The 27,093-nt window shown below is 33.9% G+C and overlaps 1 long non-coding RNA gene across 1 annotated transcript; it reads left to right on the top strand.

Moving 5' to 3' along the window:
• The first annotated feature begins 320 nt into the window (after nucleotides 1-320).
• LOC140712029 (uncharacterized) lies at nucleotides 321-19,636 on the top strand. Its single transcript, XR_012093449.1, has 2 exons — nucleotides 321-591; nucleotides 16,667-19,636. It is a non-coding gene; the product is annotated as an uncharacterized lncRNA (long non-coding RNA).
• The last annotated feature ends 7,457 nt before the right edge of the window (nucleotides 19,637-27,093 follow it).

The following is a 27,093-nucleotide window of genomic DNA, read 5'->3' as shown; positions in this document are numbered from 1 at the left end:
TTCAGGCTTGTCTTCAACTCCTGACCTCAGGTGATCCACCCGCCTCGGCTGCGCAAAGTGCTGGGATTACAGGAGAGAAGACTTTTTATTTGCTTATTTTTCTTGAAAAATTCTCCTCACTGTAAGTGCTTATCTTTGTGTTATTTCCCTCCTCAACTTGTTTAAAAATATTTAACGTCTTGGAATACAAATATATCTAGTACTGTAATAGACTGATGAAAATGCAGTAATTTTTAATATCATGTGTCCTTTGAACTTTTTTTTTTTTTTTTTTTTTTTTTTTTTTGAGACGGAGTCTGGCTCTGTCGCCCAGGCTGGAGTGCAGTGGCGCGATCTCAGCTCACTGCAAGCTCCGCCTCCCGGGTTTACGCCATTGTCCTGCCTCAGCCTCCCCAGTAGCTGGGACTACAGGAGCCCGCCACCACGCCCAGCTGATTTTTTTGTATTTTTAGTAGAGATAGGGTTTCACCGTGTTAGCCAGGATGGTCTCTGTCTGCTGACCTCATGATCCACCTGCCTCGGCCTCCCAAAGTGTTTTTTAAGCTTAAGAATTGATTACTGGAAGAAATCTCCTTGGTTATGTCTTCTCACGTAAGTTTACCCAGTATTGCCCAGTGTAAAATGCCCTGTAGATATTTTTTTCTTACCTTAATCCAGCTAGAATAAATAAGTCTCTCATAGAAAAAAATGTAAGCTTTTGTTCACAGGGTGCTGCTTTTGTGAGTTATGCTATTATGTACTATATTAAACATATTTAGTGGAAGAAAAGAGAAGGTATATTCCCTTTAACACCTTTCCCCTCCAGTTAGGTATATAAATTTAGCTGAGAGAGATTCTAAATTTTCATACCTAATATTAGTCATTGGAGTGCTTGTTGTCTGAAAAAAAGTTGAAATGTGTTCTGCAAAATACATTCCTCCTTCATGTCTTTGGTAGAGTCATATACAAGAATAGATTTCCTTAGGGGAAGATTAAGGCAACCACACTGTTGTATCAATCCTCAAAAATGCTTCTAGAAATATTAAGCAATAAAACATTGCTATTTAATATAGTGAAATGTCTATCTTCTATTCATTTATTGTGATGCTGTTACCAAAAAATCCATGTGAATTTACTAGATACAAACATGGTCTGGTAAATTTTATGAATTGTAGTTAATCTTAATAATTTTTTGAATTTTGAGACAATATGGGCAAGGACTGCCTGCAAACTGGAGTTGTTTAAGGTAATTATAACTTAAGAACTCTTCATATTCCAAAGCAAAGGATAAACTGTGAATAGTTTTAGATTGTTTATTTCAAGTTTGAGAAACATTTTTATAATCAAGCAAACATATACTGATAAAGAAAAACAGAAGCCAGTTCAGCTTTGTCATGTGCCCATCTCCAATATATGTTTTATGTATACGTATGTGTGCACATGATTTTGACATGAATTGTTTAGGAAAGACAAATTATATTTCTGGTTTATTTTATAGATATAATTTTAAGGATACCTAATTTTAGTCATGACTTGGGTGATTAAACTAAGGTAACTCAGTGAAGTAACAAAGTAGAATAGACTGAGAAATTTAACATCAGTTCACATCCTGTTTTAGAAGCCAGCTTTAGTTTGTGTATCGACAATGGCTTTGATCAAATCTGTGTTGAAGGGAACTAGGTTTATTGAAACTAATCATTTATTGAAAAGATGTATAACAGCAATTCACAGAACCATGATTATCATCTTCAATACACTTGCTATTTGTCAATAGTTATTTTGGTGCATCTGCGAAACAGTAATTTTGTTGGCATCATCTGTGTTTTAATTAAATTTTCATGCCTAAACAGACCGATTTGAGGGAAAATTTACCTTTCTTAGGAAAAAAAATGAATTTTGGAGAAGGTATCTTAAATATAAAGATACAATTTTTTCACCAATATTTTTGACAGACTTGGATTGAATTCAGATTAACAACATTTTCTGCAGAAGTAAGGCTTCCAAAGCAATTGCTTTTAGTGATTTTGCACAGTATATTACAAATGTTTATTTGCTCTCCCTGAATTCTCTTTGTTTTGACCTATCTGAAGATATTCTCTGCAAATGAATATATTTTTCCCCAGTCCATCTATTGTCAGACCAACCCTCCATGAACTTGTTTTTGTTTTTATCAAGGATTATGATTTTGAGTATTTTGTGCTCAGAGGTAAAGATTTATGTGAAGTGTTTATTTAACTGTGTGTTTAAATATCCAGATAATCCCAAAATACCCTTCTACTATTCCCTTTACAGTTTCCAAAATTTAATATGCTTGGGTATCTCTGTGTAGCTAGGGCAAGATATATTAATAAAAATGTAATTGAATTTATTTTCTATAAAATCAGCTATCTATGTAATTCTGGACAATATAAGTCAACTGTCATCATGATCACAATAATAATTCTTTCCATTTAAGTCCAGCAAGGTGATAAACGAATTAATGAATTTGCAAATTACTAGCACAGTATACATCTATTATGATAAGGCAAGAAATAGGATTGTCCAAATACATATGTGGTAAGGTTTAATAAGCTATGTTTAAATATCTTTGCTATCATTTAATATTTTATAGTTTCTAACAAAATATGTAATGTATTGAAATTTCATCTTTTCTATTATTCATTTTATTGTAATAGCTATCTAAAATAGTGTTCTGTGGATTAAATTTAAACCCTTATCACAGTCTTTAAAATTTAATACAATTTTTATTAGTTCAGTATAAGATTATCAGTGAAATTAGCCCATTTGGAGTATGTGGGAAAGTTTAAGACATTCAAATATATTTTCCTATATGTATTTTTACTCTAGCAGCTATGAATACACCAGCAAATACTTTTATATTGTGCATTATATTGTGCATACCACATATCATATGTCTTTAGAATAATTAGAGAGTTTTTTCTTAATGTCAATATTTGTAGACACATTGGATCATGTCAAGTAATGAGACAATTAAGTAAATGTCCAAAGACAATTTGAGAAACAAAACCAAGAAAACCTAGAGATTATCAAAGGCTTTTTCAGTAAAATTGAGAAAATACTTTGAATAATCCTCATAGGGTTTTGGAAAATATTTGATGAGCTAATATTGCAGGTATAAGTTCTAATATTTTCCATATGATTTATAGCCATTTTCAAATAGCTGTAAGACTATTTCAATGAAATTTTATTAAAGCTGTCAATAATTTAATTATAATTAAAACTTTTTTGCTAATGTTTTAACTGTAAAATAAATAGAAACATTATACTATTTTGGAATTTCAATAATATTTCCCATATAGAGGAACACAAAATATTCTCCACTCTATCAGAATTATAAATTTAATTTACACTTATTTTGTCTATTTATGTTTAAAAAATGAATGAAAGGCAAATAGTTCAAATCGATCACTTACCTTTAATGAGTTACTACTGATTACATGATTTAGAAATTATATGTATATATAATACCTACTGTTTCATTTGGCAAGATGAAACATGTAGATAATATATATATGGGTCTATATCACTCTCTTAGCCAAATGTAACAGTTATACTTCGGTAAAGAAAGAATTACATAAGAAAAGAAACAATTGTAATTCAATTTATCGGGAGAAAATATGATTTATTATTTCAACAAATGTTTGTTTCTGAGAGTTTCTGACAACAAAAGAGTCAAAAATTATTTGAGCTTTGCCTTTAGTGAGTTTTGTGCTATCAATACAGACATCAATAAAGTAATATTATAAATCAATATAAAGTAACTTTACTATTTTTTATTATCACATTTAAAACAGTAGAATAGGTTTTTGATTTTTGCTTGAGAATAAAATTTACATTTTTGCTTAGTGGAAAAATAATTTGACTTGCAGACAAAATGTGTTTTAATTGAACAATTTCAAATCTGAGCTAACCAACACTGGAGCTACTACAGATTACATTTTCTTTTTCTGTTGTGTCTCTGCCAGGTTTTGGTATTAGGATGATGCTGGCCTCATAAAATGAGTTAGAGAGGGTTCCCTCTTTTTGTATTGTTTGGAATAGTTTCAGAAGGAATGATAGCAGCTCCTCTTTATATATCTGGTAGAATTTGCTGTGAATCCGTCTGGTTCTGGACTTTTTTTGGTTGGTAGGCTATTAATTGCTGCCTCAATTTCAGAATTTGTTATTGTTCTTTTCAGGGATTCAACTTCCTGGTTTAGTCTTGGGAGGGTGTATGTGTCCAGGGACTTATCCATTTTTTCTAGATTTTCTAGTTTATTTGCATAGAGGTGTTTATAGCATTCTCTGATCGCAGTTTGTGTTTCTGTGGGATCGGTGGTGATATCCCCTTTATCATTTTTTATTGCATCTATTTGATTCTTCTCTCTTTTCTTCTTTATTAGTCTGGCTAAGCAGTCTATCTATTTTGTTGATCTTTTCAAAAAAACAGCTCCTGGATTCACTGAATTTTTGAAAGGTTTTTTGTGTCTCTAACTCCTTCAGTTCTGCTCTGATCTTAGTTATTTCTTGATTTCTGCTAGCTTTTGAATTTGTTTGCTCTTGCTTCTCTAGTTCTTTTAAATGTGATGTTAGGGTGTCGATTTTAGATCTTTCCTGCTTTCTCTTGTGAGCATTTAGTGCTATCCACACTCTACACACTGCTTTAAATGTGTCCCCAAGATTCTGGTATGTTGTGTCCCCGAGATTCTAGTACGTTGTGTCATTGTTCTCATTGGTTTCAAAGAACATCTTTATTTCTACCTTCATTTCGTTATGTACCCAGTAGTCATTCAGGAGCAGGTTGTTCAGTTTCCATGTAGTTATGCGGTTTTGCAGATGATAGGTATGAGATTAAACCAATAGAATTTAATTGAGAGTTGGATATACACATTTTACAAAAAGGGTGGTGTTAAAGATTAGTGTGATGAAAGTATTTACCAAGTCATGAAGGTCGAGCTCTTGGAGTTTTAGAATTCTTTGAAACATACGTTTAAATAATTTAACTATCTTTTCAAAATAAGACATACATACAGCCAACAAACATGTGAAGAATGTTCAACATCAATAATCATTAGAGAAATGCAAATTAATACCACAATGGAGATTCTATCTCACACCAGTCAGAATGGCTATTATGGATTAAAGAAATAGCAGTTGCTAGGGAAGTTGCTGAGAAAAAGGAATGCTTATAAACTGCTGGTGGGGATGTAAATTAGTTCAGCCATTGTGGAAAGCAGTGTGGCAATTTCTCAAAGAACTTAGGACAGAATTAACATTCGCCCTAGCAATTCCATTATTGAGTATAAGTGCAAGCTAAACATTGAGAACATATGAACACAGAAAAGGGAACAACAGACCCTATGGCCTACTTGAGGGGTGGAGAGTGTGACGAGGGACAAAAACTATCAGATGGGGACTCTGCTTATTACTTGGGTGATGAAATAATCTGAACACCAAACCCTTGCGACATACCATTTACCTGTATAACAAACCTGCATATGTATCCCTGAACCTAAAAAGTAAACATGATAATAGTGATTATTATATAATATATAGATAATAAAGTCAAATGAGATAAGCATGGAAGTAATACCTGTTATGTGTTTTGGTAGTTGTTTTAACAATAATGAGAACTAGTTTAATGAAAACATTTGATTAACCAGAGAACTGAATGATACAAGGAGAAAATAAAAATTGAGCAAATAAAATAAAGACAAATCTTTCCAAAATTTCAGCCATGAAGGGAGAGGGAAAAGTGATTAACAAAAGAATCAGTGTTGAATTTTCTTTTAAAAGTTTTTCAGTTACAGTTTGAACATATTAATATGGATGGAATGAATCCAGTAATAAGAATAAGTTGACTAGATGAGACAGAAAGAGACAGAAAGGATAGTAAAGGAAGAAAAAAATGGAGAAAGGATGATAAGAGAAAAAGAGAGGGAGAGAAATAGAGACAGATACTCCTGAGAAGGTAGGTAATATCATTAGGATGCAGTAGGCAGAAAGTTTACTCACAAGTGAAGAGTTAGAGTTAGTAATACCTGTTGAAATTCAGATATTAGATTTCCATTGAATCACTGCAAATATTTACAAAGAGTTTTTTCAAAGAATTAGAAGGCAATAAACTTACAATAGTTCTTTTTAATTACAAAAAAATGGGATTAGGAATATTGGAAAAGTTATCTGTGAACTCACATCAATGCTGTGCATCAGTGCTTTTGAACTATGACAGTAAGTTTTATTCAGAAATATCCCACAAATTTATTACAAATTTATATTATAATTTGCAAAGTTACAAATATAAGGATGTATAAAAACAGGGGAAACATTTAGAGTAAGTGTAATGGATCATAAGTTGGTCTCTAGGGAAACACAAAGTATTAAAGTGTGCTTATGGCACAGTATTTAGATATGAGATTTAACTTAATTAAACTACATTAAAAGGTTTCCAAATTAGCCGAGCATAGCGGTATGCTCTTGGAGTCTCAGCTGCTCGGGAGTCTGAGGCAGAAGAATTGCTTGAACGCAGGAAGCGGAGATGCAGTGAGCCGAGATCGCGCCACTGCACTCCAGCCTGGGCAATAGAACGAGGCTCTGTCTCCAAAAAAATAAATAAATAAATAAATAAAAGCTCTCCATTGTACCATTGTAAACTTAAACATTTTCTCCAATTGATTTAGTACACAGTTTGCTAAATTTAAAGAAAAAATCACGTTTAATTTATTGTTTTTATTAGAGATAATACATATTTTCTGTCTTTTCCCTAATATTTCAAATGAGGCTGTTCATATGCAGTGATTCCAAAGGAAATTATGGCTAAATGGAGAATCACATTATATTGTTGAGGCAGTAATTAAAATGAACTCTAGCTGTCCATGATCAATTGCAGTGTATGTTAGATCTCTTTTATATTATAAATATCATAGATATTTATAATGGTTTGTGAGAACGCTTCATTAAAGATTTGGTCATGTTAAGATTATATATGTTAATATCTCATGTCACTGCCACCTTTACCTTTTTATTATGGATTTTGCAATATATTCTCTGAGTGTTTGAACTTTTACTGTTCCACAAACAGAAATGATTCATGATGCATTGTATTTAAGGAAAGTAGTAGAGAATTTTTTCTCTCTTTCATATTATGACATTTAAATTTCATCTTTGATGAAGGAACAATAACAAATCTATTACAATTAAAAGTGAAGATTCTGGAAAATAAATGCACCAAGAATTGTGAATGACATAATTTAAATAAATTGTCAATTAGACTTTAATATTCTAGTATCTAAAATTTCCACTTCTACTCACCCACAGACTTATACTGAGATACGTGCTGACTTTTTATCTTCTCTCCCTTTAGACTAAGTTATAGATCGTTTAATGATAAGACATGTCTGATTTATTATTTGTGTGTGTGTGTATATATATGTATGTATATATGTGTATATAGATGTGTGTGTGTATATATGTATATACATATATATTATTTTTTTCTCACAGTCAGCATGATTCTCTTAGGGAATGAAGAATGTGTGGAAACAACAAAAGTTTAGCCTTCAGCTCTATTCTAGCTTTTCCCAGAAATAAGAATAATACTTTTCACTCAAAAATTTTCATGGACATAGAAAAGGCTAATATATATCTTACACTGTATGAGATGCAAGATGCTAATATATATCTTATGTAACATGCTAAGATGTAAATGCTAATATATGTTTTATATAGATCTTGAACTTGTATGGAGTTCAAATTCATTCAAGATTGGCTTTTTCTCAAATTTTTTTCAAATAATTTTTATTCTCTATGTATTTAAAATATTTGAAGTATATTTTTATAGTAGCATTGTAACTTATCTCTCTTTAGTTACTGTTAAGTTTTCACATCTCTCACCTACTGTATTATTTTGAGGCAATTTAGAATCCTGAATCGTTCCATCTACCATTCTAAGAATATCTCTTATTTTTGGAGTAGAAAGGAGACTCTGCTGGTCTGTATGTCCTGCAGCAAATTCATGGGTAAAACCATCTATAACTTGCAAAAAGACTTTAGGTTTAAGTACAATCCTGTTAACAGTATGTAGCTTCATTATATTTTATCATTCAATAAAAATGTATTGAGCTATTAGTACGTGTAAATATTTATTTACCAGTAAAAATACACATTTGGGTAAAATCAACACAGATGAGCTTATATTCTAGCAGGTAAAATATACATAAAATGAATGATTGCATATTTTTGTTTAATAAATATAATAACCACTACAAAGGAGAAGTACACATGCTATGGGTAGATATTACCAATTTGTAATGCTCTAGTCTAGAGCTTCAGCAAAGCCTTCCTACAGGTGTTTTCAAATTGAAATTGAGGTGTCATTTTAGTAACAGAACACATTCTGCATGTTATTGGGCAAGAAGTAATTACAATAGCAGCATCAAATATCACTTACCACAGATCAACTTAACAGATTTAATAATAAGAAGAAGTTTGAAATATTTTGAGAATTACCATAATGTGAAACATATACATGAAGTGAGCACATGCTGTTGGAAAAAATAGCATTTTTGGAGTTGCACAACACGGTGTTACCACAAACCTTCAGTTTCTAAATAATACAGTATTCATGCAGGATTTTTCTCAACCCCTTCATCAGACTTGCAACAAGGGAGCCCTGTTTACTCAGATCCCTGTGCTCAACCCTTTGTGAGAGGGAGCACGTGAGCAAGCTCCATGGAGAGCCTGTGGTGGTGCCTAGGTGTGTCTGCAACCCCAAAGTCCCAGAGAGAGTGTTACAATGCTTTCTTAGCTCTGCTGTCTGCAGATGGCTGTGTATTAGCAGTTCAATTGACCCCTTGCCTCATTGTGTGAGGCGGCTGTCCTCCATCAGCTAGGGCAAAGGGCCAGTATGATGGACTTTCTGGGTACCTGCACTCAGTAGGTCCTGAACTCTTTTCCGGTGTCCAAGAAAAATGAGGTCATGCAGACTAATTGAAGAATGGTGAAGGTGGATAATTTTATTGAGCTATGAAAATGGCTCTCAGTGGACAGGGGAGTTGGAATGGGGATAGGAAGGATAGATCACCTTCCCTGAAGTCAGGTTGTCTCTTCCCCAAAGTCAAACGATCTCTACCCTAGTCAAGCCATCTTTCCTGTAGTCAAGCGATTTCTCCCTTCTACCCACTGAGTCTGGGGTCTTTATAAGCACAAGATCAGGGGATGGAGTGGAACATGGGTAGTTTTGGAAAAGGCAACATTGTTTTGGAGAAAGAGGCATTATTCAGGAAGAAGCAATTGGGAGCAGCAAACAGGAATAGAAGTTCTCACTGGGTCACACGTTTCCGGCTTTTTGGCTTGGAGGTGGGATTTCACCAGGGACCCACCCCTGTCTGTCTAGAATTTCTCTGCCTCCAGTCTCTATCAGTATCTGTGAAACACAATAAAGCAGAGAAAAATAAAACGAGAATGCCTACATGCATTTTTGTTCATCAGTTGAACAGATGTGGAGAGTGGAGTGGTGTGTGTTTTAGGTAGAGGCAACATGCATGAAGGTACAGTGTTAAAATAAATCAATCAAATAGGAAAAAACAAAAAGAAATGTATACTGGTTCTCCCTTATCCATGGTTTTCCTATCCTGGATTTTACTTTCAGCAGTTTCAGTTGCCCATGGTCAACCTAGGTCCAAAAATAGGTGAGTGCTATGTTCTCATAACTTTTATTATAGTATATTGTTACAATTGTTCCTTTTTATTATTAGTTACTATTGTTAATCTCTTCCTGGGTCTAATTTATAAAGTTTAAAGAATAAAAATAAGTTAAACTTTATCCTAGGTATGCATGTATATTGAATAAAGCATAGTATAATATATATAGGGTTCAGTACTATTACTGGTTTTAGGCATTCACTAGGGGACTTGGAAAATACTGTCCATAGATAAGAGGGAACTATCATAGTGAAACCCATCCACTTAAAATCCAGTTAAGAAAGAAAACACTGTATACACCTTTGAAGAATCCTGTTCTAAATGAACATATTCAATCTCTTCCATTATCTGTAGGTAATTACTGGTCTGATTTATTTATAGATAGATAGTTCAATAGATTGATAGATTGAGATTTCAGGTATCTATCTAAATCTGTATATAATCTCGTACTGAGTTATGTCACATATTTAACCTAAAACTTTATTCGTACTATTCTATTTCTTTCCACAGTGAGAAATGGAATTATTCTTCACATAAAAAGCCAATTTTAACATTTGTAAAATATGTGAACCAACTGTTTTCAAATATTTTTCAACACACACGTAAGACTGTGATCCCTGAGTAAAGGCAAACACATGAAGGCATGTTATAGTCTTTTGGATGGAGGCAATTTCTAGATATTGGTGTAGGGAATGAAAACTGAAGTAGATTGTGGCAATTTTGCTGAGTTTTACAGTAAGAAATTAAAGTTCAGAAGGCCTTGGCAGCTGGAATTTTCAGGACAATATGCCAGAGAGTAGGGAGTTATAAGCACTTTGATCATTTCTTCTTCATGATGCATGAATGTATTACATCAAATTTTCTTAGATTTGAGAAAAAAATTAATAAACTGTTCATATACATGTGGGCAATTTCAATTTTAATTGCACTACCAGGCATGTAGCAAGCAGCAGCAATCAGAACTTCAAATGTAAGTTAAAATTACACCCTCAGCAGTGTATCCAATGTAACTAATGAAGTTGATGAAAAGCCTGAATAGATACATACTTTGTAGGCAAGGCTAAGGCGAGGCTAAGGTTGTATCCCTAATGTTTATAACATTTCATAAAGTCATATACTTTGCTTCTTTCTTGTTCTTTCTTACTAACTCACTGGATGCAGAAATAGATTAATACATCAAATATGCTCTAATGTTTTTAAGTGAACATTTACATAAGAACACAGTTTAGAGAGAGCACAGTTGTGACTGTAGCCACCAATGAACTAAAACCCTTGCCTTTGCTGTTCATTAACAAGATTTTCAATACTCGGTAATCAGAAGAATAATATTTTAATATTTATGTCATTTAATAACATTGCATATATAAATTTTTGTAGCTAATCAAATAGGTTGATGGAATTGTGAAAACAATATTTTGACCTAATTTTTGTATTTTATTATTTATATATTTTTTAGTCAATAATATTATTTACTCTTAAACCACAAACTTTATGGATGCTTCATGGTATTTACACTATAGAAATATTGGCAGATAACATTTTAATAGGAATTCAAGCTCTTGGGCAACGTCATCAGTTGATATTCTCATTATGAAAAAGAAAAAATAAATTAAAAATAATACTGCATTTTTAATAGTGTTTTTTAAAACGCAAGGAGCTAGTCATCAACATTCTTATTATGACAGTATCCTAAATGTCATGTGATTACAATAGGAACAAAAATCATTTTGCAGGTTTGTGTATTTCTCATTTTCTTCTTTAATTTGCAGTTAAAGAGATAAAAGTAAACCTATTTCTCATTCTTTTTCTGTCATAATTTTCCAGATTTTATCATATCTTAATTTTATTATGTCTATATAATTAATGAAGTGTTTTGTGTTCTGATAATTATCATTTGAGCCTCTTGTTTCTAAATCTTTTTATACTCCAAGAGCTTAGACAAGGCTTTAATTTTACACCTGTTCATTCTAGTAATGTGGGCGTAGTATTGCATGCACTTCACAGAATACTGAACTCCAACCACCCAGCTTTCATGAGCCAAAGATGAACTTATCAGCTGTGTTAAATAGCAGTATTATTTTTAATGTGATTATGTGAAAAACTTATAAAAAGTTATGAAAATGATATAAAATAGAGAACAACCATAAGAATATACATCCTTAAAATTTAAAAAATATGAAATATTATGCCCAATAGTTAGCTATTTCTTGCTGTTACTACCAAACAGCAAAAATATATTACAGTAAAAAAAAAAAGTTGAATAGACTCTGAAAAAGGAAATTTTTCTTGTGTTGAATAAAATCATCCCCAATAAAATATTTCACAACACTTGTCTCAACTGTTTTTATTTCAATATAAATGGATTTCAGCATATAAAAATTCAGAAATTTATGTTGTTCAGCCTGTAAAACTGGGTAAGAGACCAGAAACAGAAATGAGAGCAAAAATAAAATATAATTTCATATGAAGAGAATTTAAGTATATGTCAGGGTATCCAGAAAGCATTTTATAACAGAAGAAAGTTATATATATGTATACTTTATTTAGCTAATATCAAACGTGTTTCTATTTTCTCAGAAAGACAACTTTGCTTAAACAACACTTTTGTACTTTCAGTTTACTAATTCTCATACTTTTGTTTCTGACCTTTCAGAATGTATCTTCTTGTACCCATGTGACTGTTCAATTAAGAGAAACATTATAAACAACAGTGTTCAGCAGGCCTTAAAGAAATTATGCATTAAACAAATAACATGAAAAGACTAAACAGAATTGCTAGCAATGAGGTACTGGAAGTCAGCCAGTCTGCAGGCAATAAAGAGATAGTTAGTAGTTTATGAGCTTGCTAACCTGAAGATTTATGGGGAATAAATACAAATAAAATCCCCAAAGCATGTCTGTAAGACATTGTATTCAATAGATGAATGAGAATAACTACAAAGAGAGAAAGTGTAAGTACTTAAAATATATGTTGAATTACAACCTCCAGCCAATAAGACACTGCTGTAAACTGTTTGCCAAGAATAGTGGCATGCAGAATTATCAAGATGTAAACATGAAAAAAGAATAGCTTATATATATATATATAAATTATAATCACACAAATGCATTAACAAGCACAATTCACAAAAAAATGTTAACTAAAAAGTGGCTTTTCCACCAAAACAGATTATATTTTATCTTTGAACTGATTTAGTTTAATTTGTCCTTTTTCTCCTAACCACGTAAAAATGTACTTTTCAAATAAAAATATCCACTATCAGAGCTCTGAATACTTATAATAAGAAAAACAAATTAATTTATTAAACATTTTCATGTGATTCTTATCATACATCTTATCATACATTATAATGTTAATAAAATATAGTGTATATTTATAAATAAATATGTATGTATACATACATGCATTTTTATATAGGTAAAATACAACACTTATTAAATAAATTTTAATTATATAATTGTACTCAATTATAATTATAGGAGATAAAACATTGATATATATTTTTAAAATACAATGAATTTCAAACATGATATTTACTTAAAATTATGATAAGTTGATTATAATGTAGATTACATTAGGAACTCAGCAAATATTGTAGAAGCAGAGAAGTAGAAAATAGGATAAAAGCAGGACAATTTTCATGGAATAAAGGAAGAAAAGCAAGTCAGATGAGGCACCTGATCACCCAAGCAGAAAGGGGATGATCAGAATCAGTCACTTTGAAGGTAAGCAAGCCCAATTTTATTTCAGGTTAGCCCTAAGATTTTCTGGGGTGAAAAATATGGTCCCAACCGTCAGCTGCACAGTGGTTGAAAATGTCTGGAAAGTACTTAGAAGCAGAAAAAAATAATAATAATAAATAAGTACGACTATCTTGAAGTACTGTGTCCAAAAGCATAAGTACCTAACTTTGTAACTAAGTTTGTGGAGTGAGACTCCAGCTCTTACAAAGACAGGAAAGTTGAAGTAAGAGGATGAAGCAGAAATTAAAACAGAAGTCTCAATCAAAGCACATGTACAGTAATTTTTACTTTTTATGGCCAAAGTTTGTTTAGCTGAGAAACAAATTATATGATTATGTGACTTAAGTTATAAGAGTTTTGTATGTCATTGTACACAGAATGATATTATACTTTTGTGAGTAAGAATACCTGACGAAATTTTAGCAAAAGAGCAACTCATACATAATTAAAGTGTACCTTTGGGGAAAAGAAGAGACTATTCACATGCTTCCTAGACTTATGATGCAATTTTGGAGAAAATTATGATATAATATGATGCAAAAATACAATACTTTGAAAATATTTTTGATTTAAATTTTCTGTTGAACAACTAGAAGGCAATATCCAGATGATTGTTAAAAATATGAAAATGTGGTTTGTGAGTTTTAGAGATTGAAATTATTTTTATAAAGATGTGGGTAAAAGCCATGAGCCTGAAGTAAATTGAACATTGACAAGGAAGGTAAAAGTCAAATAGGAATTGAGCCCTGTGGAACATCTACAGGTAAGGAAAAGGCAAGAGAAAGAAAACAAGGATCCTACAAAATAGAGAAGGTACAAGCAGAGAAGTGGGAGTAAAATCAAAGGAATTACATAACAGCTATAAAGTATTGTCTTACACATTCTGGGACCATTCTCTCCTAAAAAAGAATCCAGTACATAGTATAATTGACTGAATGGATGCTTTTAAAGTATAGAAGTAAATTTACTTTGCACAGATCCATCAGAGGAGCCATCATCTATGGCGGCTATAACCTTACAAAGTATATTTCTTAAATAATAAGACTTGAAAGTGAAAACTACTTCTTGACCCATGGGCTGCAGAATGAATATTGTATTAGCAGGCAGGAAATGAACAATTAATATCTTTGTACATCTCTATTAGAGACATAGGGTGAGTAGATGCATTTTCAATAACTAATGTTTGGAAAAATATTTTTTTCTGAGCAGTAGGTCTCAACAATTGGCTTGAAATATTCAGTAAACCATGGTGTAAACAAATGTACTATGATCCAGGCTTTGCTGATTCATTTACAGAGAACACACAGAGTAAATTTAGGATAATTTGTAGGGGACCTAGGATTTTTTTGTTTTCTTCTTATTATTTATTTATTTATTTATTTATATAATTTTTATTGAGACAGTCTCACCATCACCCAGGCTGGAGTGCAGTGGCACAAACTCGTCTGACTGTAACCTCCGCTGGGTTCAAGTGATTCTTGTGCCTCAGCCTCCTGAGTAGCTGGGACTACAGGTGTGCGATACCATGCCCAGCTATTTTTTTTTTTTTATTTTTTGCATTTTTTGTAGAGATGGGGTTTCATCATGTTGGCCAGGCTTATCTTGAACTAGGGCCCTAGGATTTTAAGAATAGTATATAAGCACTAGCTTCAACTAAAAGTCATCAGCTGTGTTAGCTCCTAAGAAGAAAGGCTGTCCTATGAAGTTCTGAAGCCAGGCCTTGATTTCTCCTCTCTGGCTGTGAAAGTACTAGATAGCATTTTCTTCCAATAGAAAGCTATTTTATCTACAGTGAAATTATGTTGTTTAGTATGGCTATCTTTATTAGTTATCTTAGATAGATCTTCTGGGTAACTTACTACAGCTTCTACTTTAGCACTTGCTGCTTTATCTTGTGCTTTTATTGTTATACACACAGCTTCTTGCCTTAAAGTTCATGATCCAAACTCTGCTACCTTCCGACTTTTCTTCTGAAGCTGCCTTACCTCTCCCAGCCTTTATATAATTAAAGTAAGTTAGGGTCTTGCTCTGGTATAGCTTTGGCTTAAATAGAATGTTGTTGCTTGTTTTATCTTCTATTCCAGACCCCTAAAACTGTCTCCATATTGGCAATAAGGCTGTTTTGCTTTCATACCATTCATGTGTTTACTGGGTGTAGTAGTGCGTTTTCACACTATGAAAGACATACCCAAGAGTGGGCAATTTACAAAAGAAGCATATTTATTAGATGTACAGTTCCATGTGGCTGGGGAGGTTGCAGAATCATGGAGGAAGGTGAAAAGCCCATCTCACATGGCAACAGACAACAGAAGGCCTGTACAGGGAAACTCCCTTTTAGAAATATCATCAGATATTTTGAGACTTATTCACTATCATGGGAATAGTATGGGAAAGAGCTGACCCCATGATTCAATTGCCTCCCACTGTGTCCCTCCCACAACACATGGGAATTCAAGAGGAGATTTCAGTGGGAACACAGTCAAACCATATCACTCTGCCCCTGGCCCCTCCCAAAGCTCTTGTCCTCACATATCAAAACCAATCAACCTTCCAACAGTTCCCCAAAGTCTTAAGTAATTTCAGCATTAACTCAAAAGTCAAGTTCAAAGTGTCATCTGAGACAAAACAAGTCCCTTTCACCTGTGAACCGGTAAAATCAAAAGCAAGTTAGTTACTTCCTAGATATAATGATGGTACAGGCATTGGGTAAATAAAGCTGTTCCAAATGGGAGAAATTGGCCAAAACAAAGGGGCTACAGACTCCATGCAAGTCTGAAATCCAGTAAGCCAGTCAAATCTTAAGGCTCCAAAATGATCTCCTTTGATTCCAGGTCTCACATCCAGGTCACACTGATGCAAGAGGTGGGCTCCATGTCCTTGAGCATCTCTGCTCCTGTGACTTTGCAGGATACAGCCCCCCATCACTGCTGGTTGCTTTCCCAGGCTTGTGTTGACCGTGGCTTTTCCTGGCATGAGGTACAAGCACTGGTGGATCTAACATTCTATGATCTGGAAGATGGTGGCCCTCTTCTCTCAGCTCCACTAGGCAGTACCCTGGTAGGGACTTTGTGTGGAGGCTTCCAGCCCACATTACCCTTCCACACCATGCTAGCAGAGGTTTTCCATGAGGGCACTGCCCCTGTAGCAAACTTCTGCCTGGGCATCCAGGTGTCTCCATACATTCTTTGAAATCTAGGTGGAGGTTCCCATACTTCAATTCTTGACTTTTGTGTGTCCACAGGCTCAACACTACATGGAAACTGCCAAGGCCTGGGGCTTCCACCCTCTGAAGCAACAGTCTGAGTCATACCTTGGACCTTTTTTGTCACAGCTGAAGCAGCTAGGACGTAGGGCACCAGGTCCCAAGAATGCACATAGCAGAGGGTCCCTGGGCACAGCTCACAGAACCAATTTTTCCTCCTAAACCTCTGGGCCTGTGATGAGATGGGCTGCCTTAAAGACCTCTGACATGCCCTGGAGACATTTTTTTTCATTGTCTTGGAGATTGACATTCGACTCTTCATTGCTTACACAAATTTCTATAGCCAGCTGGAATTTCTCCTCAGAAAATGGGATTTTCTTTGCTATTGCATTGTCAGGCTGCAAATCTCCCAAAATGTTATGCTCTGTTTCTCTTTTCAAACTGAATGCCTTTAACAGCACCCAAGGCAATTCTTGAATTCTTTGCTTGCCTAGAAATGTCTTCCACCACATACCCTGAATCATCTCTCTCAAGTTCAAATTCCACAAATCTCTAGAGTAGGGGCAAAATGCTACCAGTCTCTTTGCTAAAACATAACAAGTGTCACCTTTGCTCCAGTTCCTAACAAGATCCTCATCTCCATCTGAGACCCCCTCAGACTGTATTTCATTGTTTATGTCATTATCAGCATTTTGGTCAAAGACATTCAACAAGTCTCTAGGGAGTTCCAAACTTTCCCACATTTTCCTGTCTTCTTCTGAGACCTCCAAACTGTTTCAACTTCTGCCTGTTACCCAATTCCCAAGTTGCTTCAAAATTTTGGGGTATCTTTTCAGCAACGACCCATTCTGCTGGTACTAATTTACTATATTAGCCCATTTTCACATTGCTGATAAAGACATGCCAATTTACAAAAGACAATTGGAAATTTACAAAGGAAAATGTTTATTGGACTTACAGTTCCACGTGGGTGGGGAAGCCTCACAGTCATGGTGAAAAGTGAGCGGCACGTCTCACATGGCATGAGACAAGAGAAGAAGACTTTTGCAGGGAAACTCACCTTTTTAAAGCCATCAGATCCCACCAGACTTATTCACTATCAAGAGAACAGCATGGTAAAGACCTGCCTCCATGATTCAATTACCTTTCATCATGTTCCTCCAACAATGTGGGAATTCAAGATGATATTTGGGTGTGATCATAGCCAAACTATATCACTGGATTAACACTTTTAATTTCCTTTAAGAACTTATTCTTTACTATCATAACTTGGCTGTTTGGCACAAGAGACCTAGCTTTCAGCCTATCTCAGCTTTTGACTCGACTTCCTCGCTAAGCTTAATTATTTCTAGCTCCTGATTTAAAGTGAGAGATGTGCAAATGTTCCTTTCACTTGAACACTTAGAGGCCATTGTAGGGTTATTCATTGGTCTAATTTCAATATCGCTGTGTCTCAGAGAACAGGGAGGTTTAAGGAGAGGGAGAAAGATGGGAACGATTCTTTGATGGAGCATCAGAACACACACAGCATTTATCAGCTAAATTCTCCTTTTGTATGGACACAATTTATGATACCCCAAAAAAGTTACAATAGTAACATCAAAGATCATGACTAATCACCATAACAGATACAATAATAATGAAAAAGTTTGAAATATTATGAGAATTACTAAAATGTGACATAGAGATACAAAGTGGTAATATGCTGTTAGAAAAAATGGCACTGATAGAATTGCTCCATGCAGGGTTGCCATAAACCTTTCACTTTATAAAATATGCAATATTTGCAAAGTGCACTAAAAAGAAGCTCAATAAAACAAGGATGCTTGTCATTACCTTATTAAGCAAAACATTTTGCTCAGTCCCCAATATGTTCTTAAATATTGCATATTCTCTATATTGCTCTCTTTGTGTTCTATTAATCTTGATTATGTGGTATGGCATGGCCTGCATAATATGTCATAAATATTTATTTTCATGCCTGTATACCCATTGTTAGAATTGTGATTATTGTATAGAATATGAAATAGGGAACTTAGCAAGAGATAGCATGATGGGGCAAGAATTATTCAGGAAAGAATAAAGACAGTCTCAAGCTCCTCACAACTCCTGAATGACAGGAAAGAACATATCACTATCTCCAGTAGGCCACTGATTATATCCCCAAAGTTTTGCAGGTATATAGGGGTTCCCAAAGCTGTTGAGGAATGGGGTGCAGTTTCACTTGTATGAGATGAAAGTGGACATTTTTGGCCAATTGGAAATCAGAAAGATGTGGTAAAAACTCCTGGCGTGCTCATATACATACAGAATTGTAGAAGATAAGGTCTGTTACAATTGGATTTGTCATGTCTTGCCCCTGTAGATCCTCTTGACTTCAAGCTAAATTGACCATAGAATTCTGCAGAAAAAGAGAAAAATATGGGTTAGGTATGAAAACTTTTGTTTCAACCAAGACATGAACAGCCATATTGGCAGATATTTTACCCAATTTTATCCCAGTTTTCATTCTGAGCTGGCCACCAACATGGTCATGAGAAGTAGAGAAAAAGTCAGCAAGCAGATTGCTGTGGGCTGGAGCACTGCCCAAGTAATGAGAGGGGGTTTTAACAGACAGAAATGTAGAATCATGGTTAATTCTCCATCTCTGTAAAATGACTATTAAAATCTCATTAATTGGTAAATCATTTAGATAAAGATGGGGTAAAAGATGGTAAATGAGTGAGCTTTTAATAGTCATTTTAAATTTAATTTATTGGGAAGTTCTGAGATAGCAATAACTGTTAACTGGCATATTTAAATTTTGACATTATATCTTTTACTGTCAACTCAGTTCAGAAAACTGGGAGCTTTGAAATAAAAATGTAATGAGTTATTATAAAATATGAGGATATTTTTATTTATGCAAAGCTGTTGTTTTCATTACACTGGAAATACATGTAAATTACATCATTTATATAATGCATATGACATACTTCATAATACTTAAATAAAATGATTTAAATATTGTCTTGTCCAGAGTTCCTTGATAGCAATTCTTAGAAAACAAAATAGCAGGTAAGAGTTGTGCTAAAATCTGGCTCATGCTGTGTTAAACACAAATTAAGCATGCTTTTTTATTACAGTAATGTTTTTCATAGTGACAATGTGAATTATCAGTCTCCAAGATGATCCCAGATTCAATTCCAAAGCACAACATATTTTTAAAGACTATTATACATACCAATGCTTGCTATAAATTCAATTTTAGAAATTCTTATTTATTTATATTCCTAATTTTTCCATTGGGGAATCCAATGAAATAAGAAATTAAATAACTAGCTAAAATTGAACAGATAAATATCTGGAAAAAGACACAAATTTAATCTCAATTCTGTCACACTGTTGACCTCACCTGAGTTCTACATCACCTCTTTAATTTGGTGTTTAGAAGTAAATTTGGATTCCATATTAGCTAACATTTTAACAAGATCAAACGGTAGATTTCTTCTTTAATTAAGCTTACTATCAGTGTCCTGTTTGCATGTTATATAAAATAATTCTACTCATCTTTATTTTTTTTAACTTAAAAATAGAATTTTGCTTTTCTTATAATGGTGGGCTGACATTATAATTTCGTAAACTTAAGTTACCTAATTATGAAATAGGTGCTCTCATTACATTTTATTTTTTATCAAAGAAGCATTGTCAAAGTTTTCCTGTTGAACATCAATTTATTAGAATTTTACAAACATAGAACTTGAAATCCAGGTTAGCAAGACTGCATATTCCATTAAAACTGTAGTTACTTGCATGTTACTGTACTTTATGTCAAAATATCAGATTCCTTGATATCACCCATAACAATGAAGTAGAAGCAAACATCTTTACATATTCCCTTATCCTTGATGCTGACTCATAAATTTAATTTACCACTGTTATGCCTCTGTCACTGAGTTAACATTTACATCTAGATAAATGATGTTGATGTGCATGTATACTGTTTGATATACAAAATTACTTTCACTAAAGAATAAGTGCATTCTAATACAATGAGTAAAGAATATTTCACAGACTATAACTTGACCTAGAACAATTGGCAAAACAATTATTCTCTAAAATGTTAAACTTAATAGCATTTGAATTATAAATTGAATAGGTAAAGTTTGTAATAAATAGTTATAAAAAGGGCATAATAATTACTTTTGCAACAATTAATGCATTCATTTTTTTAAACTTGTATTTATTAGGTGCTTATAATGTGCCAGACTACATGTTGAAAATATGGTTAAGAAAATAGTACCTCTCCTCAAATTATTATTAATATCATTAATAATATGTTTTGAGAGAAGGTCTTGCTGTGTTGCACAGTCTGGAGTGCAGTTATGTGATCATACTCACTGTAACCTCAAGCTCCTGGGTTCAAGCTACCCTCCCATCTTGGCCTCAGCACTGGGATTACAGGCAAGAGTCACTATGCTCAGCCCTCAAATTGTTTATAGATAAGATAGACCTATCCCATGTTTTCCCAGTAGACTACACATCTATGTGTCCTTTAAAATCAAATTTAAATATACAAAAATTAACTGGTCATGGTGGTGCAGGCCTGTAATCCCCACTACTCAGGAGGCTGAGGCAGGAGAAATACTTGGACTCGTGAGGTGGACATTGCAGTGAGCTGAGAGCGCACCACTGCACTGCAGCTTGGGCAACAGAGCAATATTCCGTCTCAAAAAAAAAAAAAAAATTATGATTCCTTTTACTCTCAAATGGATCGTAGTATGTATGACTAGTGATATGACTATTCCATTTACAAACTATTGCTACAGAATGTGTATTTCTTATATAGTATACAGAAATATTGAAAGAGCTTGAATTTTATCCTACTTGCATCCATTAAAGCAACTTCTTTTAAATCTCATTAAAAGCTGAATAAATATCTGATTACCTTTCAAAAAGATCAACCTCATGCACAGAAATCAGTAAATTAATTCCATCCAGCCGTGATAAATCTTGTTTGCAGAAATCTGTATAAAGAATATTATGACAACGTATTATAAATTGATTGCAAGTAAACCTGTAGTTTTCCTATGGGAGGAAGATATGGTATTTACTCCTACAACTAAATATTCGCATTCTTGTTTTAGAAAAAACCTAGATATGGAACACTAGTCATTAAGACATTAATTGTGGGTGTAGAATATATTTTAAAGAAACCTGAAGAAGTAATATTTTTAAAACAATACAAGTAAGCTGCTAGAATGCAAATATGAATATGAATTGAACTCAATTATAAAATAGAAATGGAGTAGATTCAGAATAATTAAGAAAAGTTTACTCAGAACTCTGAAGAAAGAATTAAATAATTCTCACTTTTCTAAGAAATTATTCCTTAACTATATACAGGTTTAATCTATACATTAGGTTAAAGAGATGTTTTGAGGATTTTTAAAGTAATTCAACCCGCCACAAAGTTTTGAGGCATACAGAGGTTCTAAACACATATTTTTGCTAACAATACACTTTTTTGCATATTTATAAATACTTAACAGAAATATAGTCTGTCTCTTCAGAAGCATAGTCTGTTTTTTCACAGAAGTAAGTTGGAAGATGGCAACTCTCCATCTCATATAAACAATAAAGTATACAAATATTTTTTTCAATGCTAACGAGTAATATTGTTAGTTACTAATACTTAGAATAAATGACTTAAATATTATCTGCGTATGTTTAAGAAGAAAGCTCGGCCTGGCACAGTGGCTCATGCCTGTAATCCCAGCACTTTGAGAGTCCGAGGTGGGCGGATCTCCGGAGGTCAGGAGTTTGAGACCAGCCTGGCCAACACGGCGAAATCCCATCTCTACTAAAAAGTACAAAACTTAGTAGGGTGAGGTAGCATGCACCTGTAATCCCAGCTACTCGGGAGGCTGTGGCAGGAGAATGACTTGAACCCGGGAGGTGGAGGTTGCGGTGGGCCAAGATTGTGCCAGTGCACTCCAGTTTGAGCGACAGAGTGAGAGTCTGTTTCAAAAAAATAAAATAAATGAATAAAGAAGAAGCAAACTCACATCATATTTTGTAGTGTATGGAGAAAAGGGGCAATGACTTTCTTGTCTTTATCTACACAAATACTCTATCATACCTACAAAAGTGTGTATCTTACAGTACATGCACATTCAATATTTGATGGATTGTTGAATTGAGAAAATAAGTTGAGAGACACAATTGAACATTTGTGTATTTTTTATGAAAGTAAATGAGATGATAAAGAAGATGCACATTTTTCTCTACAGTTTCTGTGTTAAAATAATAACTTGCTAATTCTTGTAAAATGAGTAAGTGAAACTAGATCATTTCCAAATGATCCTACAGCACTATTTTTAATGACATTTCTTCTTTGTTTGGGGGGAAGAAAACAAAACTTTTAAGTTATGTTTATCCAAGGCACCTGGAGTATGCCACAAATTGCAGTAAATTTGAAATGATTTCTAAGGAGAAACCATGTAAACACGATGACTTTAAAATGATTCTTTGTGTAAATAACTTGTCGCATGTTTTAGCTTGCTTTGAAAATAAATATTTTGAGGAGTGTATATTACCTAGAAGTTTGTATTTTATTTCCTTTTTGCATTTTTTTCTGAATAGTATTAGAATTTTCAAATATTTATCAATAAATTTCTTTTGAGAAGGAGTCTTGCTCTCTCGCCCAGGCTGGGGTGCAGTGGCCGGATCTCAGCTCACTGCAAGCTCCGCCTCCCGGGTTTATGCCATTCTCCTGCCTCAACCTCCCGAGTAGCTGGGACTACAGGCGCCCGCCACCTCGCTCGGCTAGTTTTTTTGTATTTTTTAGTAGAGATGGGGTTTCACCGTGTTAGCCAGGATGGTCTCGATCTCCTGACCTCGTGATCCACCCGTCTCGGCCTCCCAAAGTGCTGGGATTACAGGCTTGAGCCACCGCGCCCTGCCTTATCAATAAATTTCTAATCAAACATTCTGAAGATAGTTCTGAAAGCAAAAGCACAGTATGTTTAGCTATATTAAAATTAACATGTATAGGTGCAGTCAGAATTAATCAGTGATATAAAATATAATTAAAAACAACTTGGTATGTAAACTTATGAATTTGAGTGATTAAATGACAGAAAATTTTAATGTCCAAATCAAAAGCGAAATCATATCTTTATTTTAATGAATCACAAAATGATTAATTACCAACTTACACTTTTTATATATCTACCTACCTATATATCTAATTAGATAGATATAGACATATTATTAGAATAGTTACTTTTTATTTTTTGAGACAGCATCTTGCTCTTTTGCCCTGGCTGGAGTGCAGTGGCACAATCTCTGCTCATTGAAACCTCTGCCTCTCAGGTTCAAGCGGTTCTCCCGCCTCAGTCTCCTGAGTAACTGGGATTACAGGCACCCACCACCACGCCCAGCTAATTTTTGTATTTTTAGTAGAAACGGGGTTTCACTATGTTGGTCAGGCTGGTCTTGAACTCCTGACCTCGCGATCCACCTGCCTCGGCCTCCCAAAGTGCTGGGATTACAGGCATGAGCCACCACGCATGTCCAGGATAGTTAATTTTATGTGTCAATTTAGAGGATGCCTCTGGATGATATTAACATTTAATGTGGTGAACGCTGAGTAAAGCAGATTGTTCTTCATATGTTGTAAACTCTTCATGCAATCAGTTGAAGATGTTAATAGAAAAATTAAAAGATCTGTCTCCCTTAGCAAGAGAGAGCTCCCTAGCAGACTGTATTCAGATTTCACCTCCACCATTGACATTCATTGTCCTCTAGCTTGCTATGCCTGTGAACTGGAGCCACACCACTAACTCTCTTGAATCTCCAAACTGCCAGCCCACATGGTAGATTTTGAACTTATCATTGACTCTGAACAATTGACTTGTGTAAGCAAATACTTCATAATAAATTTCATATATATATTTATATGTGTGAGTATATATAGGAGTGTATGTATACATATACAGATACATACACACATATATAGTTCTTATAGGTTCTGCTTCTCTGGAGAACAATGACTAATATAATCCTTAAAATCAATTTGGTTGAAATACTTATTTATAGGGCCACCACCTGTGACTTTATAGTAGCAACAGAAGGGATTGCAACATTAAAAAAAAAAAAAATCAATCACATCAATACTTGGTGGTGGGGGGGAAATGTTTGTATAGTACTGTGGCCAAAACTTTTCTTTTAGAATCAGAGTGTGTATATATGCAGGTTTGTTACAAACGTGTAAGTCATAGATTCAAATTTTCAGATAATTTTTATTGATAAAAGCATTTATTTCTCATCATATGGATACTGTTATTTGAAAAATCTGACCTTCAGAATAAAGCAGATCCCATCACTGCTACATCATGTAATTTTTTGAACCACAATAAAATTTATATTTTAACTAGTTTACATTTTGTTCTAAATTTAATTTTAATAAATTTTAGTTACTACAATTGTTATCTCAGATATAGTATGCTATTTTTGTTAATAAGTCAAAATCTCAATGAAACATTTATTTATAATTATTTTATACGGATTATGAAAACAAAATTTATTTATATTGCATGCTAAATATTCATTGTGAGACCAATTTGTCTCTGCTTTATGTTATATTCCCCCCAGTCCAGACTGAAAAAACAGACTCTCTTGGGGGCGTGCCATTTGCTTGGCAAAGGGAACAAAGAGATAAAGCTAACTGTGAATTGGCTTTTAAAATTTCAGAAATGATACATATCACTGCCACATTAATTTCATTGACCAAAATGATTTACATGACCTCTCTTGATTTCAAAATGTATAACTTTTTTTCTAGATAGAGAACCACAAATCCCAGTGAGTAAATCTGAGATAATTGGGCAGGCAGGGAAGTATGATCCTTGTGCAAAGAGAGACACTGTGGATAATGCTGACAATCCTGACATTGATAGGATGTGGCAGTATAATCCTTCCTCAGGAGGAGCAGCAGATGTTTCAAACAATACATATTTGGTGTCAATCCAACTGACAGAATTATACACATCACCAGTAGATAGAATTTTCAAAAAGTGATAAGCTGGTTTGTTCTTAAACAAGAGTGGTCACAATAAAACAACTGTCCAATGAAAGTGTAAGTTTTATATGTGATAATAATTTGCCTTTAAAATATTCAAATATGACTCTAACAATCATGTCTCAAACAATGTTATATTAAAATCTACTGGAATTTAAAAAACCTCCAATTCCTTCAATATGGTAATAGCATACATTCTTTATTTAAAATACTGGTTTGTTCTTAAGAAGTTTGGAAAGAAGAATGAGACAGAGGAGTTGAAGAGATAAATGAGGAGGAGAGAAAATAAGAGAAGGAAATAGAAATGGATTCAGAAATAAAACTTTTCTTACTAATGCCAAATGTAGTCTCTCAAAAACCACAGTAATGTAGATGAAAAGAAGAATCTATACTTGGCGGGGGAAAAAAAAGTTTATATAGTACTGTGGCCAAAACTTTTCTTTTAGAATCAGAGTGTATACATATGCAGGTTTGTTACAAACGTATATTGCATGATGCTGAGGTTTGCGGTATAAACAAATTTGTCTGCCAGGTAGTGAGCATGGTACCTAACAGGTAATATTTCAACCCTTGCTGCCTTCTTGTCTTCCCCCTTCTTGTATTCCCCAGTGTCTATTGTTCTCATCTTTTTTTTTTTTTTTTTTTTTTTTTTTTTTTGAGACCGAGTCTCCCTCTGTTGCCCAGGCTGGAGTGCAGTGGCACAATCTTGGCTCACTGCAACCTCAGCCTCCCAGGTTCAAGCAATTCTTCTGCCTCAGCCTCCTGAGGAGCTGGGATTACAGGCGTGTGCCACCACCCCCAGCTACATTTTTTTCTGTATTTTTAGTAGAGACAGGGTTTCACCATATTGGCCAGGCTGATCTCGAACTTCTAACCTTGTGATCCTTCCGCCTCGGCCTCCCAAAGTGATGGGATTACAGGTGTGAGCCACTGTGCCCAGCCTATTGTTCTCATCTTTATGTCCATGAGTACCCAACATTTAACTCAATGTTTTATATACGCCGCAAATATTAAGTGTTTTATTCATTGTGGAAATAAATCTCTCTCTTTATTTAAAACTATCAATTAAGTTGATGGCTGAAATTCATTAAAATACATGTATAGCATGCTATTGAAGACAAACAAATGGCACATCTATCACTACTAAGTCAATCATATGTCCATGAGTACTCGTGTTTCACATATAAGTGAAAACATATGGTATTTGGTTTTCTGTTTCTATGTTAGTTTGCTTAAGATAATGGCTTCCAGCTGTACCCATGTTGCTGCAAAAGACATGACTTTATTCTTTTGTATTACTACATAGTATACCATAGTGTATATCTACTACGTAAAACATTTCATTTAAAAATATAAAAGATAATCAACAAATACTACTTAGGTAAATTAAAGTTTTTAAAAT

Source organism: Chlorocebus sabaeus, chromosome 7, assembly GCF_047675955.1.
Source record: "Chlorocebus sabaeus isolate Y175 chromosome 7, mChlSab1.0.hap1, whole genome shotgun sequence".
In the NCBI taxonomy this organism is placed as follows: Eukaryota; Metazoa; Chordata; class Mammalia; order Primates; family Cercopithecidae; genus Chlorocebus; species Chlorocebus sabaeus.
The sequence above is the reverse complement of the archived record's forward strand: the minus strand, read 5'-3'. Positions and strand labels throughout refer to the sequence as shown.